At 47.4% G+C, this 14,068-nt stretch overlaps 1 protein-coding gene and 1 long non-coding RNA gene across 2 annotated transcripts in view; one reads left to right on the top strand and one right to left on the bottom strand.

Annotated features, from left to right (window-relative positions):
• Positions 1–8,014, bottom strand: part of DPH7 (diphthamide biosynthesis 7) — a 486,602-nt gene extending 478,588 nt beyond the window's left edge. The window contains exon 1 of the mRNA XM_069609800.1: positions 7,938–8,014. The gene's annotated coding sequence lies outside the window, so the exon portion shown is untranslated. The remainder of the gene's footprint in view (positions 1–7,937) is intronic.
• A 124-nt stretch (positions 8,015–8,138) lies between these two features.
• Positions 8,139–13,720, top strand: LOC138471929 (uncharacterized). Its single transcript, XR_011268536.1, has 2 exons — positions 8,139–8,203; positions 12,787–13,720. It is a non-coding gene; the product is annotated as an uncharacterized lncRNA (long non-coding RNA).
• Positions 13,721–14,068: the final 348 nt, after the last annotated feature.

The following is a 14,068-nucleotide window of genomic DNA, read 5'->3' on the forward strand; positions in this document are numbered from 1 at the left end:
AAAACTATGTAGACCCTGAAGGACGCTATGTCATACTGCACTGTACACTGGTCAATAGGGAATACCTACTTGTCAATACATATTGCCCCAACATGGACTCCCCCGAGTTCTTTGATGCTGTGGCTGCCATACTGTTAGGGTATGTGGGAATCCAGATCATATGGGGGGGGGGGGGGGAGGGGAGACCTGAATCTCATATTGGACACCGTTCTGGACAGAACAGGCACTGCAACTCGAGCCCTGTCTAGTGCTGCGCGCAGGCTGCGTGGTCACATGTAGACACTTAACATGTGCGATGTCTGGAGGACACTGAACCCCCAGCGTCGGGAGTACACTTACTATTCTACCGTGCATGACAGTTCATCCAGGATCGACCTGTTCCTTGTGTCTAGTTAAATTATGGGCAGGGTTGAGGGGTCCTGCATCCTACCCCGAACATTCTAAGACCATGCCCCAATTACACTATCTGTGAGGCTGGGTATACCCCCTCCGACGTTCAGCACCTGGCGAGTTGCTTGCCCAGATCCCCACTACTGAGATCTCCCCTTCCACTCTGGACCATCTTAACTCTCCAATTACGCTAGACGAAGTGGTGACGGCCATCACTTGGCCAAAGGCAAGGCGCCGGGCCCGGATGGATTTACCACTGAATTTTACCAGGAGGACGTTGCCACACTGGCCCCCAAACTGCTCGAGGTCTGGGGTGAGGCGCTCCGTGATTCCATCCTCCCCCCCCTCCATGCGTGAAGCTGTCATCACAGTCCTGCTCAAGCCTGGTAAACCGGATGACGAATGCGGGTCTTATAGGCCGCTCTCCCTCATGAATTTCGACACAAAAATCTTCGCAAAGATCATAGCAAACCGCTTTCTGCCCACCATGCTGTATCTGGTCCATGAGGATCAGGCGGGCTTTGTCCGTGGCAGGTCCACCTCCCACAATATCAGGAGACTGTTCAATGTTATGTCCCGCATTGATCAGGGCGTCCAGGCGGTTGCAGTCACCCTGGATGCCCAGAAGGCCTTTGACATGGTCTCTTGGAAATACATGTGGTTGGTGCTTGAGACAATGGGCATTGGCCCAAACATGATTGGGTTCATCAAACTACTATACACCTCACCTGTGGCGCGTGTAAGAGCTAACTCACTGACGTCGGACCTGTTAGCACTTTCCAGGAGCACCCGGCAGGGATGCCCCTTCTCCCCGATTCTTTTCGCACTGGCAATAGAGCCGATGGCGGACTACGTCCGCGCACACCACGCCCGCAAAAGGTATAAGGCTGAAAGGTGACCCCGAAATTATATCTTTATATGCAGACGACGTCCTGCTATACATCAGAGAGCCAACAACTCACCTCGACCCCATATTAAGAGACATCACCCGCATCGGTACGCACTCTGGATGCACTATCAACTATTCAAAATCTGAAATCTTCCCACTCACTAACTCTACTCAACAACCCACCACTGAGTACCCCCTGCGCTGGTCTCCGGTTTGTATAAAATTTCTGGGTGTACAGATATCCCTGACCAAATCCGCTCTACTTGCCGGTAATTATGCTGCGGTGGCACAAATAGTTGAGGCCAGGATATCACGTTGGCGCTCTCTCCCGCTGTCCATGGCCGGCCGGCTCTCCCTCATTAAAATGATTCTGCTCCCCAAGCTCCTTTACACTTTCAGCAACATACCTATATGGCCGGCGAGGGAATACTTCGCCAAACTACACACACTTTGCGTACAGTTCCTGTGGCACTCCGGTGCAGTGCGTAAGAAGTGGTCGGACATGGTGCTCCCATATAAACGAGGGGGATTCACAGCCCCGGAGCTGAAACTTTACTGGACTGCGGCCCAGGCCCAACACGCCACTCATTGGTACCCTGGTTCTCCAGTGCGACCGCACGTCAAGCTAGAGCCACTTGCAGCCGCTAGTACCAACATCATGTCTCTCATATTGCACCGTCACTATACACCTGACTCTCCCATTGACCCAATCAATGCGACCACTCACGCCTGGACACACGCACTATACCCAACAACTGAGTCCTTTCCATACTATAAATGGCTTCCGGTGTGGGCCTTCCCCGGCCTGGAACCCACACATGACACAGCTTTGGCTCGTCATTGGGGGGCGCTGGGATATCAGGCGCTATCTGACTTCTACCCCGAAGGTAGGTTCATTGATCCCCAGACATGGAGACAAGGGCATACCAGATCTGCCTTAGAGACCCTCCAATACTACAGGCTCGGGGCTGCATTCCACGCCAGATGGCCCTCATTTCCAGATGAGCCCCCAGATAACCCGGTGATCGCCTGCATCGCTAATTCTGGCGGCGCCCGCAGCGTCATCTCCTCATTATACAAGATTCTACAGGACACTTCCACGATTCCATCTCTCAGGGCACGCGATGAATTGGCAAACGAACTGGGTCTAGAAATATCCGATAAGGCCTGGGGGGAAATGTGCCTACACAACCAAAAAGTCTCCCTCAATTTCCGCCATCGCGCTATAGAGTACAAGCTTCTAAACTGGCTCTATTACACCCCACACAGGACCTCGAGGTTTACCCGCACCACGATGCACCCATGCCCTCGTTGTAGTGCAGAGGGGGCAGATCACCTACATATGTTCTGGACTTGTAGTGGGCTATCCGACTTCTGGGAAAGCATCTTTAAAACACTCACCGCAATAATTGAAACTGAGATTGACCCTGATCCCCTGGCAGTTTTGTTTGGGGTTTGGAAAACTGTTGAAACTAGGCGCCTGGCTAAATTTCTAAACGTAAGCTGTATGATTGCCAAAAAGTCTATTCTCCAGAGTTGAAAGAGCTCCTCCCCCCGCCTTTCAAAAATGGCTGCACCTGCTCACGGAATTGTGAGGAGGAATACCCGACTACACTTTCCACCCGTTCTCGACCCAAGAACATCTAGGCTGAGTTCAATGCATATCTCAACAGACAGAGCGAGGATACACCCGAATCTGGCCTGTCCCGTGCTCTGTCGGGATCTACTCCCACACTGTGAGACCCTATATCCTCTCTTCTTATGTGATGCTCTGCTGCAAATGCCTTCTGTAAACCTCTGGCTTAAAAAAAAAAAAAAAAAAAAAAAATAAGAATGTGTCCATGTGACTTTCACCAACGGTTATATTTTTGGTGTACCTTTCTTCACTCTGAATTTAAATCCTTATTATTAAGGACTTTATCATTCAGCCTGCGTAGTTCTTTCCTTAACTCCCTTTTTTAATATGGTTTCTTCATTAAAAGGAGTGTGGAAGATTATGCCATGGCCGCTCACCTACAAACGTAGGCATTTGTGCATCCCACAAGAATTCCAGGAACGTTGCCGGATTATAGAGGATTTTTTTATTCTTGGTTTGACATGCTCAGACACCTTCTTTTTAGTAACCGGTTCAAGCGAAGTCCAGTCCTCTCAAATATTACAAGGCAATTTCCACCACTATTCACAACCACAGCCGGTAAATACTGCCCTTTGTTCTTCGCCATGGTGAAATCGAACGATCCTATCAACATGTGGTGATCACTCTAGCCAGTGTTCCCGATGTTAAATTATTTACATTTGTCAAATAGATCTTTTGTTAAAAATGTATAATCAATAGTGGAACCCTGCACGCCCCTCATCCAAGTGGCTGCTGGAGGAACATTCCCCTTGATCATGCCATTAACCATGAGAACATTCCATTCTTTTAAGAATGACAGCCGCTGATGGCCATTAGGTGTAGGATTCTTCCAATTAACCTAATTTATCCGTGATCTAATACACTGGGCATTTAAGTTTCCTGCAAGGATGATACTGCCTGATCCATAGAGGATCCTTAACTGGGTTAAGACTTGTGCCAAGTGCCTCAGGAAGGAGATAAGGGGCGAGATAGTATGGTTCCAAAATATATTAATCATCCAAAGCACCATAAATATTTGTGAGCCCCTAAATATAGTTTTTATTGCAAGGATTTCTGGAATGTCATTGCTAACTATCACTGAGTCTGAGAAGATAGAATTCCTCAGAGCGATTAGCAAACCCCCTGCTGGTCTACCTTTTCCTTGATGCATGACTAACTGTTCAATTATTGTGAACCTATCTAACTAAATGTTTGCTTTAGCCAGGTTGTCTCCTGTAGGGCTATTATGTCATGGATGGGCAAAGATCCCCTCCGCTATCCTTATTTTTAAATGAGCTGGAACACCTTGTGTTCCAGTCCAGCCATTTTAGCTCACTTAGAACTAAAGCGATGCCTCTGCCAGTCCCAGCTTCTGGAAAACATGTTAGATAACCTCAGGAACCAGTGACCAGGGATTTTGAGGCTTTGGTAGTGATTGAAGAAAATGTTCTGTGGCCTTAGTCTCTTTCGTAAAATTGGTTGTCTTATTATTAAATGATAGGCCTCCTTTGGCTCCCTTAGTATCTTGGGCATCAATTATGGGACTTACTAGACCTCCCTGTCAACTGAAAGGTTCTGCTGAAGCATCTATGCCTGAAGTCCTTAATACTGGTGCTGCAGCTAATATTGCTTTAGCTCCAAGTCTGGACTTCAGCCCCAATTCCGTGATATTTCCTTGCCATCAGGAAAGGCCCGAGCTTAGATGGCTTTCCAGCGTGTTCCCACAAAACCTTTACAAAGGCACCGAGTCCAGCTCTTGAACTCTTTTGCGGGAGCGGGGGGGGGCAGGGTGCATCACTCACAATGGAAGAAGCCAAGGTTGTCTTGCTCCCAAAGCCGGGTAAGGATGTCACTCTATGCGGTTCGTACCGGCCAATTGCCCTTATTAATCTAGACACAAAGATCTACATCAAGGTTCTGGTGTCGCGCCTGGAAAAGCTCCTACCCAAACTGATTGATCCCGACCAGTCAGGATTTATTAGGCATAGGCAGACCTTGTATCAAATTTGGCGGGTTTGTCATCTGATTGAAAAAGTAAGTAAATCTAGAACCCCTGCACTTATACTAGCGTTGGATACAGAGAAGGCATTCAACCAGGTTGAATGGCCATTCCTCTTACATAAACTGGGAGTTATGGGATTTGGTTCTAAATTCCTTTCAATGGTAAGAATTAACTACCGAACTCCCTCCTTGCGCCTGGCAATCAACGGGCAACTTTACCCGAAGGTCAAGGTCTCAGAGGCACCAAGCAGAGTTGCCCACTCTCCCCACCATCCACCTGGAGTCGCTCTTGGCCAGCATTAGGGCCTCTCCAGAAATTAGGGGGATTCCCTTTGGGGGTGAGGAGCATAGAGCCGCAGCGTTAGCTGATGATTTGCTCCTTGTGATCACAGAACCAGAAACCTCATTCCCAGGGATCTCGCGGGAACTTCTTCTCTTTGGGGAGGTGGCAGGGTAAAAAAAAATAAACGTGACCGCCCCATCAGAAAAGGTTCAGGAATTGCAGGGAATAGTACCCTCTAGATGGGCAGAAACCGGCATTAGATATTTGGGGGGCCAGATTACTGGTTCTCTGGGGGCTCTTTGCTGTGCCAACTACCCGCCTTTAGTGGAAAAGCTGCACTAGCTGCTGGCGGAATGGGTGCCCTTATCAGTATCTTGGATGGGGAGGATAAATGCCCTTAAAAGGGTGATTTTGCGAAAAATCCTGTACTATTTCACGGCCAAACCAGTGGGGGTTCCCCATGGTTTCTTTAGGACCCTTCAAAAACATGCGGGTCATTTATTTGGAACCTCAAGAGACCCAGCGTAGCTATGCAGATGCTAATGTCTCCCAGAAGCAAGGGAGGGCTGCGAGTGCCAAATGTCTGCGTCCATTTCCTTGCGGCTCAAATCAGAGGGATCTGGAATTGATTCAGGGGCGATCGCAGGAAGGTCTGGTGTCCAATGGACAAAGCAGTGGAGGGCTCAAAGCTGGATGAGGTGTTGCCATACAAGGGGGTTAGACCTACCATAGCAGGATAGTGCCCCTAGTGGGGGACTCATGGGATGAGCGGGTACAGAGGTTGAAATTGACCACCTTCCCCTCCTCTCTGACGTCGCTGTTTAGGAGTCCCCAGTTCACACCGGGTATGGAAAGGGGTGCCTTCAACGGGTGGGAGGCGGCAGGGTGCCGCAAAACGACGTGACATGTTCTCGGGTCAGGACATTAAATCCTTTGCACAGTGCAATTCGGGACTTGGGATCTCACGCCTTTTGAACGGTTCCTAACTATGGACACTGGGACAGGCATTTGGTAGGAGCGTTATATGGGATTATAGCAGAAAGGGCAAGGAGCCAGGTATCGCACTATAGGGAGCAGTGGGAAACTGCAGTGGGGCAGCCTCCGGAGGGGGAACTTTGGACTCACCTATGGGCAGATATCCCTAAGCTCACGCAGGCCATCCAGATTCAGATGTGGGTTAAGATAATGGTCCAATGGCATCTCATCCCAGAAAAATGACATAAACTCTACCCAACTACATCAGCACTCTGCTGGAGGGGAACTGGGATTGTGGAAGCATATCTGGTGGGAATGCCCAGTCATACAGCCTCATCGGGACATGTTCCGTGCAGCAATGAATAGTATTTTTGGGAGTCAGATGCCGGACAACATAGAGATGGCCATCCTGGGAATGGGCGGGGTTCTGGAAAATCTACCCTTGAAAGCTCAAAGAAAGGCATACATCATCCTGATAGTGGTGGCAACGCTTGCAGTGTTACACAAATGGAAGCAAAAGCTGCCCCCACAGAATACGAATGGGTTAGTAAAATCCGGAACTTTGTGGCACTGGAGTGGGTGACCTATTGAATACAAGGGGATCAACAAAGGTTTCTCTCAGACTGGGAAATTATCCTACAGTGGGACTCGCGGGCCGCATGGTGCCTGAGGAAAATTAGATGGCTGGTGCGAGTACTCGCTCTACTTGGGGCCGGGAGTCGCCTTCACAGGAAGCTGAGAAAAGATATGCCTGAAGTTTGTAAGGGAGGCGAGGACAATGGACAAGGGTGGGGTGGTTCTCAAACGGTGCAAGGGCCCGTACAACGGCTGGCGAGAGAGCTGGCCACTCACAGAAAAATGGGACCGGAAGCCATCTATAGAGTTTGTCAACTCAGGGCGGGGGGACAGGACTGGGTACGTTGTTGGTTACATGTGTTGGGATTGAGTGCGGGAGGGGAGAAGGTGGGGGGGCGAGAAGGAGTGGGGAGTTACATGTGTTTTTACTGTTGAAAATGCCAATAAAACATATTTAAAAAGTGCATTGTTACTGTGCTGCCCTCACCAGCCAAAATCAGCTCCCTGGCTCAGCACAAACACACCCACACACTCTTAGATTCAACATTCACTCGCTTATTCACACACAGCATTCACTCACTCATTGCATGAGAGGATCAGAATATCCCCCTGCACCGGTACCAAATAGGTACAGGGAAATGTTTTTTTCCCTGTGCTTTGAAAAGTGCACATCTTTTGAAAATCGGAATCTACTTGAAAATGCTCCGAATACCTTTCCACCGTCTTCCTCGCGCAGTTGTGCATTTGCTGGAAAAAGAGCACCTCAGTGTGCACAACTATGATGCACACATTTAAATGTCCTTTGTGGAGTAGTGCGCGCAGGAGGGAGAGAATCTGTATAGTAGCTGCACAGCAGTTACTAGGTCTGCCAGCATTCCAGAGGCTGAACTGTACCGTAAGTGAGCTTTGGAGCAGCTGTGTCTACGATACCAACAACAATAGGCTGCCCTGTGAGGCTGCCCTGTGTAATTTCAGACCCAGATGTTTAGAAAGTCACGTACTGACAATTTTTAATGTCAACATGTGATAAGTACACTACAAAGAATTACAGTTTACGCGGCAGACTTACTTCAACGTGCATTTCCAGAGGTTGCAAAGGGGCACCGCTTACCAATATAACAGCAAAGGAGTGAGAACGATCTAAGTTAATGGATGCTAAAAGAAATATATATAAAATTCACTACAGGAACGGGATTGCATGCACTCACCTGATGCTGCCTGGAAACGGAAAAGAAGCGTTTGGTAAAGGGATGCCTATTGCTCCTTTCATTATCAATTACAATTTAAAGTACCATTGAGACCCGGTTGCATTGTGTTTGTTTAAAAGTTTGCCGTCACTTTTTAAAATGCCTTTAACGCGTGATGACATAATTTCACGTATTTCTGAAGTGCTGTTTCACGTAGGACGTCTACTGTTTAGGAAGAGAATCATGGAGGAAGTAGGACTCTCTTCCGTGCAGGCCTGCATGGCCAGGTATTTATTTTTTAATTGTGTTTTTGTAAAGCGCTTACACATCTAGGAAGAGTTTCGAAGCGCCAAGTATATTTAGGTGCTGATGTTTGTTTTTCCTATTTTGACTTTAGTTGCAGCAAGAGCGGATCTTCTTGTGCCTTCTTGGCTCGTAGGTGTTTTCCCCGGCTCTCTCCGCCCTCAAACATACGTGATTTGTGGCTACACTGCGCAAGTCGAGAGAATTTCAGAGCAGATGTTTTTTGCAAATTAGGCTGCCAGGAAGTCGGTTTTTATTGTTTAATAAACGCAATTGCATGTTTTCCACATAAAATGGCAGTGGCGTGTTGCTGTATTCACGGGCTAAGTACAAAACTGTACAGTGTATATGTTGGACCCTTCTCGGGTAGGGCCGCGTAACCCATGGTGGACAGTTCGGTCTCGGTGCCGCAAATCAGACGGAGCCATTGTAATTTTCAACCTCTCTTTATTTCCCTTTACATCATACTGCCTTTCCCTGGCTCTAGTAGCCCCTCTTCTCCTCCCTCTCCCCGTGCTGTCCTGTCTGCTCTTTAAGGTCGTTGCTCCCTTAAAGTTGTCCTCTAGCATTTCACTTGCAACACCCCCCCCCCCATTACTTGGCATCCTTTGTGGGGCTGATCTTCCTTTTGGTATCTTCTGGGGGTCTCCACGGTATTCTTCTTGGACCTCCTTTGTGTGATACTGCTTTACTTCCTCTTTCGCCTTGGGACCACTGTGTCTGCCAGTGACGACGAGAGTGCAAGGCAAATGGAGGAGGCACCCCGATAACCCCGGCAGTGTCCTCCTCCTAGGAAGAAGAGGGGGGGTGCGGGGACGCCGGTGCGGCAAAGGAAGGAAAAGCCTGCGAAAGAAAGCGCGGCGGAATCTGGGGATAGCCTGCGAAGGGCGAACAAAGGAAAGGGGAGGGGATTCCCCTTTATAACGGGCAGGCTCAGGACACAAAGCAGCATCTCCAGCTGCTGCAGAGGATGCCAGTTACCCACCGAGGAGGTTTTCGTTTTCAAGGAGGTTTTCGTTTGCAGTGGGACGCCCGCCTGCCGTCAGAAGACTTCGTTTTGCGAGTAGCAGAAGTCAGCCGAGGAGTTCGGGAGCATCTGGTGGAGCCAAGGAACTGCGGGGCTGGTGCATGGAGCGAAGGAGGTGCCGGAGTGACGAAAGAACTTTTCCAGTGATGGTGAAGAAAGAGCTGCGGTACGTCTGGGATAGCCAGAGGATCGAGCGGGCGGCTAGGTACGAGGCGGAACAGGTTTCTTTAAGAAGAGGACGAACTGTGCCGGTTTCGGGTGTAGGTCATCGTGTCATGACGGCCCGTTAGGTAAGGAACAGGGGACACCGCGCCGCGGTATCGGGAACGAGGTGTTTGGCACAGTAGCGGGGGTCGGGCTGAGAGCGCACCAATACAATACGAAATTCAGTAGAAGGCAGCAGTCAGCATGTATCACATGGGAGAGCAATTGCGTGTAAATATAGCTGAAGGATAAGAGAGGAAACAATGGCCGCTGTTTAAGCGGGGAGGGAACGGTTATGACTGATGGGCTAAACATGTGCAGGCAATGTATTTGAAAGAATTTAGTGTTTGGCCCCGACACCTCCATTTGGGGCACCATTCTACACCAGCGTGGAATAACCGTTCGCAACCGATAACATTTTGGAATCCATGTGTATAGAGGGGACCAAGCCAGGTACATTTTTTTAAGGGGTTTGGGGCGGCAGGGGGGCTTGTGGTCATAGTTTGAAGACCACTCCTGTAGGGTGACTATCTTGTTCTAAAGAACATGTATTTTTTTTTTTTTAAAAGGGTGGAAAACCTAATTGCTATCTTGCTGGCACCGTAATATGTTAACATATATATTTTGATTACTAGTTTGGAAGGGTACTTTAAACCCTCCCGTCCTTGTTTGGAAGAGCACTTCGAACCTCCTCTGTCCCTAGGGGATGGTGCATGTGCGGGCTTGGAACTGCGGAAGCTTATTGTGCTAAACAAACCTTTAAAAAGTAAAAAAAGCAATTGTGGATTTTGCTAAGTGTTCCATTATCCATTTGTGCGGTGCCCTTGTGCGTGACGTTGCTATGTGTATGGTACGGTGCATATACAACTCGTATACTTGACCCCACCTTCAGTGGGTATGAGCGAAATCATTCCAGTGCTTTAATCTCAAGGAAAGAGTCCCAGGGATACTCCAGATTTGACCCTGTTGTCTGTTTAAAAACACTGCAGTGTTGCGTAACCCCTGTGGGAATGTGTCTTTTATATATAAAGGGCACGGTGGGGCTATGCTTGTAAATTTCAATAAGTTGCCCGGACAGCTGCATGATGGTGCACAGGTGCCCGCTGGCATAGATTTCCCTTTTGTGAGGAATGTTGATGTGGGGAGTGTGTGCGACTTTCGCATCATCTTTGATATTGCTTGGCTCTGAAGCAGTGTGGCAAGGAGCACAGTTTTGTTTGGCTGGCTAGTTTTGAAGTGTCTCGCAGACTGTTTCAGCCGCTGTGTGGTACAGGGTGTGCTGCACGCATCGTCGGGTGTTGTCTCTCAGGCCGGGATGGTTGAAATGCCTTGATGAATGCGCACATTGATTCCTGCCTACCTGGTAGGGCGCTCTGGGCTTTACTTTACAAAAGCTCCAAATTAGATTGTTTGTTGTGATTCTGCGCGCAGACAATGGTTGCAGATATTAGCCATCCAAGCTCTCATTAAGAAGGGAGAAAAAAAGGCTTCTCTAACCCAACAGTGGACAGATGCCCCCCAATTTATTTCTCTTAACACTGCTCGCGCCCTGATCATTGCTTTCACTTATGCTTTTCCTTAAGTCCTTCAACACCAACTAACTAAAAAAGTAAAAAAACAGAACGCCTCTTAAGTGCCATCCATTAGTTGTCCAGAAACTGAAAGATTTGCATTAAGAGTCTTGTGTGTGATCTTTTTTGATCCTTGTTTATGATGATTTGGGGTGAATGCTTTTTGTGATGTATTTTTTGTTGTTGTCAATACTGATGGCACCCCCCTGCATCCTTCGGGCCCCCTAGTTTGAAGACCACAACCTTAAGGCACCCTAGCTGTTCAGCATACAGAGGCCCCCTTTTCATGGCTGGGGCGCAATTCCTTCCCTTTCTAGTTCCACGCAATGAGTGTGATCAGTCTGATGCTGTCAAAGCAACACCCGTTGGGGGAATAAATGCTCCTACTGGCTGCCCCTCTCTGGATTTAACGCTGTTGCTGATTCAATGCCCCCACAATGTACCACATGAATAGGTCCATGCCTTCCTCAGATAGGTGCACCCGACCCTCTAAATAAAACCCTCTAAATAAAAAGCTATCTACATGTATCGGGCTGCGTCGCATGTGTGAGAAACCATGCCCCTGCAAAATAATGTATCCATAGCTTGGTTTACTTTTTTGTAAGATTCTTCCACTGCTCATGAGTGTGGCACTAATTCAGCTGTAGGTACATAATTTATGGCACAGTAGCAATGCATATTGGGTGGGGGGGGGGCTTTCTGACCCTTGTGGAGGATAGTGCCTGGGTCATGTTAGCAAAGGCCTGCCTGCTAAGGTGTAATGTTCACTTTGGTCATGGGTTCTGTCCCTGCATATCCTCTTAATTCTGGGCCCTATAATTTCCTGTGCATGTTGCTGTCTGCAAGCTGGGACTCTTAGGTAGATATTTACATTTAAGAAACTGAAACGGGTGCTTGTCTTTCACACACAAAATTACTGCAGCATTTTAGGTACAAGTGGTCAGTTAAGAATGTATTGCCTCTCCAGATCACCCCCCCCCCACTTCCCTCTTAGTTTTATTAGCGAGCAGATGGAACTAGATGTGAAAAAATGGGAGGAAGTTACTAAGCACCACGCTTCGCTCACAAATGGGGACACATCAGGCAGGAACATTTTTTTTTTTTGTATTGTTCTTCCTTTAAGAGTGCCACGATTTGAAATATTGCCTAAAGCGCTTTGATTTCGACAATTCTGTGTATTTGAAAGGATGGGGAATTGGAGCGTTTGGCAAACCCTGGTGAAGTTCATTGTAAATGGCTTGATGAAAGTAGAAGATTAATATGTGATGAAAAGGATTTCAAAGCAGTAGTGCTTTTCCAGTCCGCAGGTAAGCAATGTATTTTTTTTTCTTGTCCATCTATTTGATGTTTGAGGGGAGGAGGAGGGTGCATCTGACATCCCTACGTGGAGGCTCTCTCTTTTTGACACATACAGATGAGTGCTGCATAATGCCCACCACTCTCTTACAGCAATTCTCTAAGGTATACATGGTCTACTTGATTTCTCTTGTTATTGGCCATTTGTAGAGTGCCTTTGGGTTGAGCTCCCTCAGGGGCCGTAGTCCAGGTCAGAGTATGTGTGCAGCTTGGCTGAGTTGTGGGTAGCTGCATTGGAGGGAGGCAAAGTGCCAAGGAGTGCAAGAATGAGCAAAAATGAAACTAAGGGGAATGGATAGGATCGCACTTAAGGGGAGTTGCTTAGTGCAGTGTACAGCTTAAGCAAAAAGTATTTTGTATTGATAGACACATTTTGAAGTTTTCATTTACCTTTTTTTTATACCCGCAGCCAAGGAATGGTGTATTATGACACAGAAATCATTTGACGAAATAAAACCTATTGTGATGCAGAGGGACTAATCCAGGCTTTACAAAGAAAGGCAGAGGAGGAAAAGCAGCTACTGGTGGAATCTGAGAAGCACTGGAAAACCCAGTGTTGCATGAACTACAAGAAGAAGATGCAGCAAAAGAAACAGAGAATTATATTTGTAAAAGCTGATGGGTGGAAACTGACTATTCCCAAACTTAGTAATGGCTGTTCAGTTCTCGTCACAAAAGCTGGAAAACCAAAGTCTTTTGGCAGGGATCGCTAGTGTTCGTCATTCCTCCTACGTTCCTGCCTCAGAACCCGCCTGGACAATTGACACACTGCAGTAAATTGGCAGATGTCTCTGCGCTATGTTACAGTTTCCAAAGATGGAGCATTGCACCTATCAAGTAACAGTATGATGGTCATGCCTGGTTAGACAGTGAAGTGACACCTACATGTTCCCACACACCTGCTCAATCATTCAGTTTATGGTCTTTAAAAACAGTGGAATAGAAACATCCCCACAACGAGTTTGGTCAGCCCTGCTACTAATCGACAACGTAATTGTAGCGCACAAGCTGCTGTGTGAAACTGAAGATGCAAGTGATCTTGTATATAGAACTATATAGTTGATCTGGAGAATTTGTAGGTTGGTGCCAACTTGTAAATGGTACATGATGTTGTGCTATTGGCTATGATTTCTGGTCAGCAAGTGTTTTCTTTGCTGTGGTGAATGGTCAAAGTAATTGTTAGCTGCTCATAGTGATATTGGGTAAAGTGACTGTCGGCAGTCTGTCATGCAGGTAGACCTGTTTAGGTCACGGAGTATGTATTTTTTTTTTAATAAACTTTATTTTCTTCTCAAGAGCATAGGTTACAAGCATGCTTAAGAAAATCAGTGTAGTATCCCAAGCATTCTTGTCAGTGTTCATTTCTTTCATACATAAGTTCTTGAGTATAACAATTAAACAATTTAATCCCCCCCCTACTTTTCCATTATTCTCTTTTAATCCGATTTATTTTCCCTTCGGCGATACCATATTTTAAACCTAGTCATTGCTACGTAACCTTTCTTGCAACATAGTCCTATTTACTCTTGTTGCTATATTGTGTATTGTCCAGTATCTCCAGGGTTTTCCTTTTTGTTTCCCTTTTCTTTTTTCTTTTTTTCCCCTTCTTTGCCCCCTAGGTCTTCCCTCCCCCAAACCCCCCCTCTCCCCCCATGACTACTGGGTTCTTAAGTCCTTTGTTGCATTCTTCT

This window comes from Ambystoma mexicanum, chromosome 8 (genome assembly GCF_040938575.1).
Source record: "Ambystoma mexicanum isolate Mex_15411 chromosome 8, UKY_AmexF1_1, whole genome shotgun sequence".
Taxonomy (NCBI): domain Eukaryota; kingdom Metazoa; phylum Chordata; class Amphibia; order Caudata; family Ambystomatidae; genus Ambystoma; species Ambystoma mexicanum.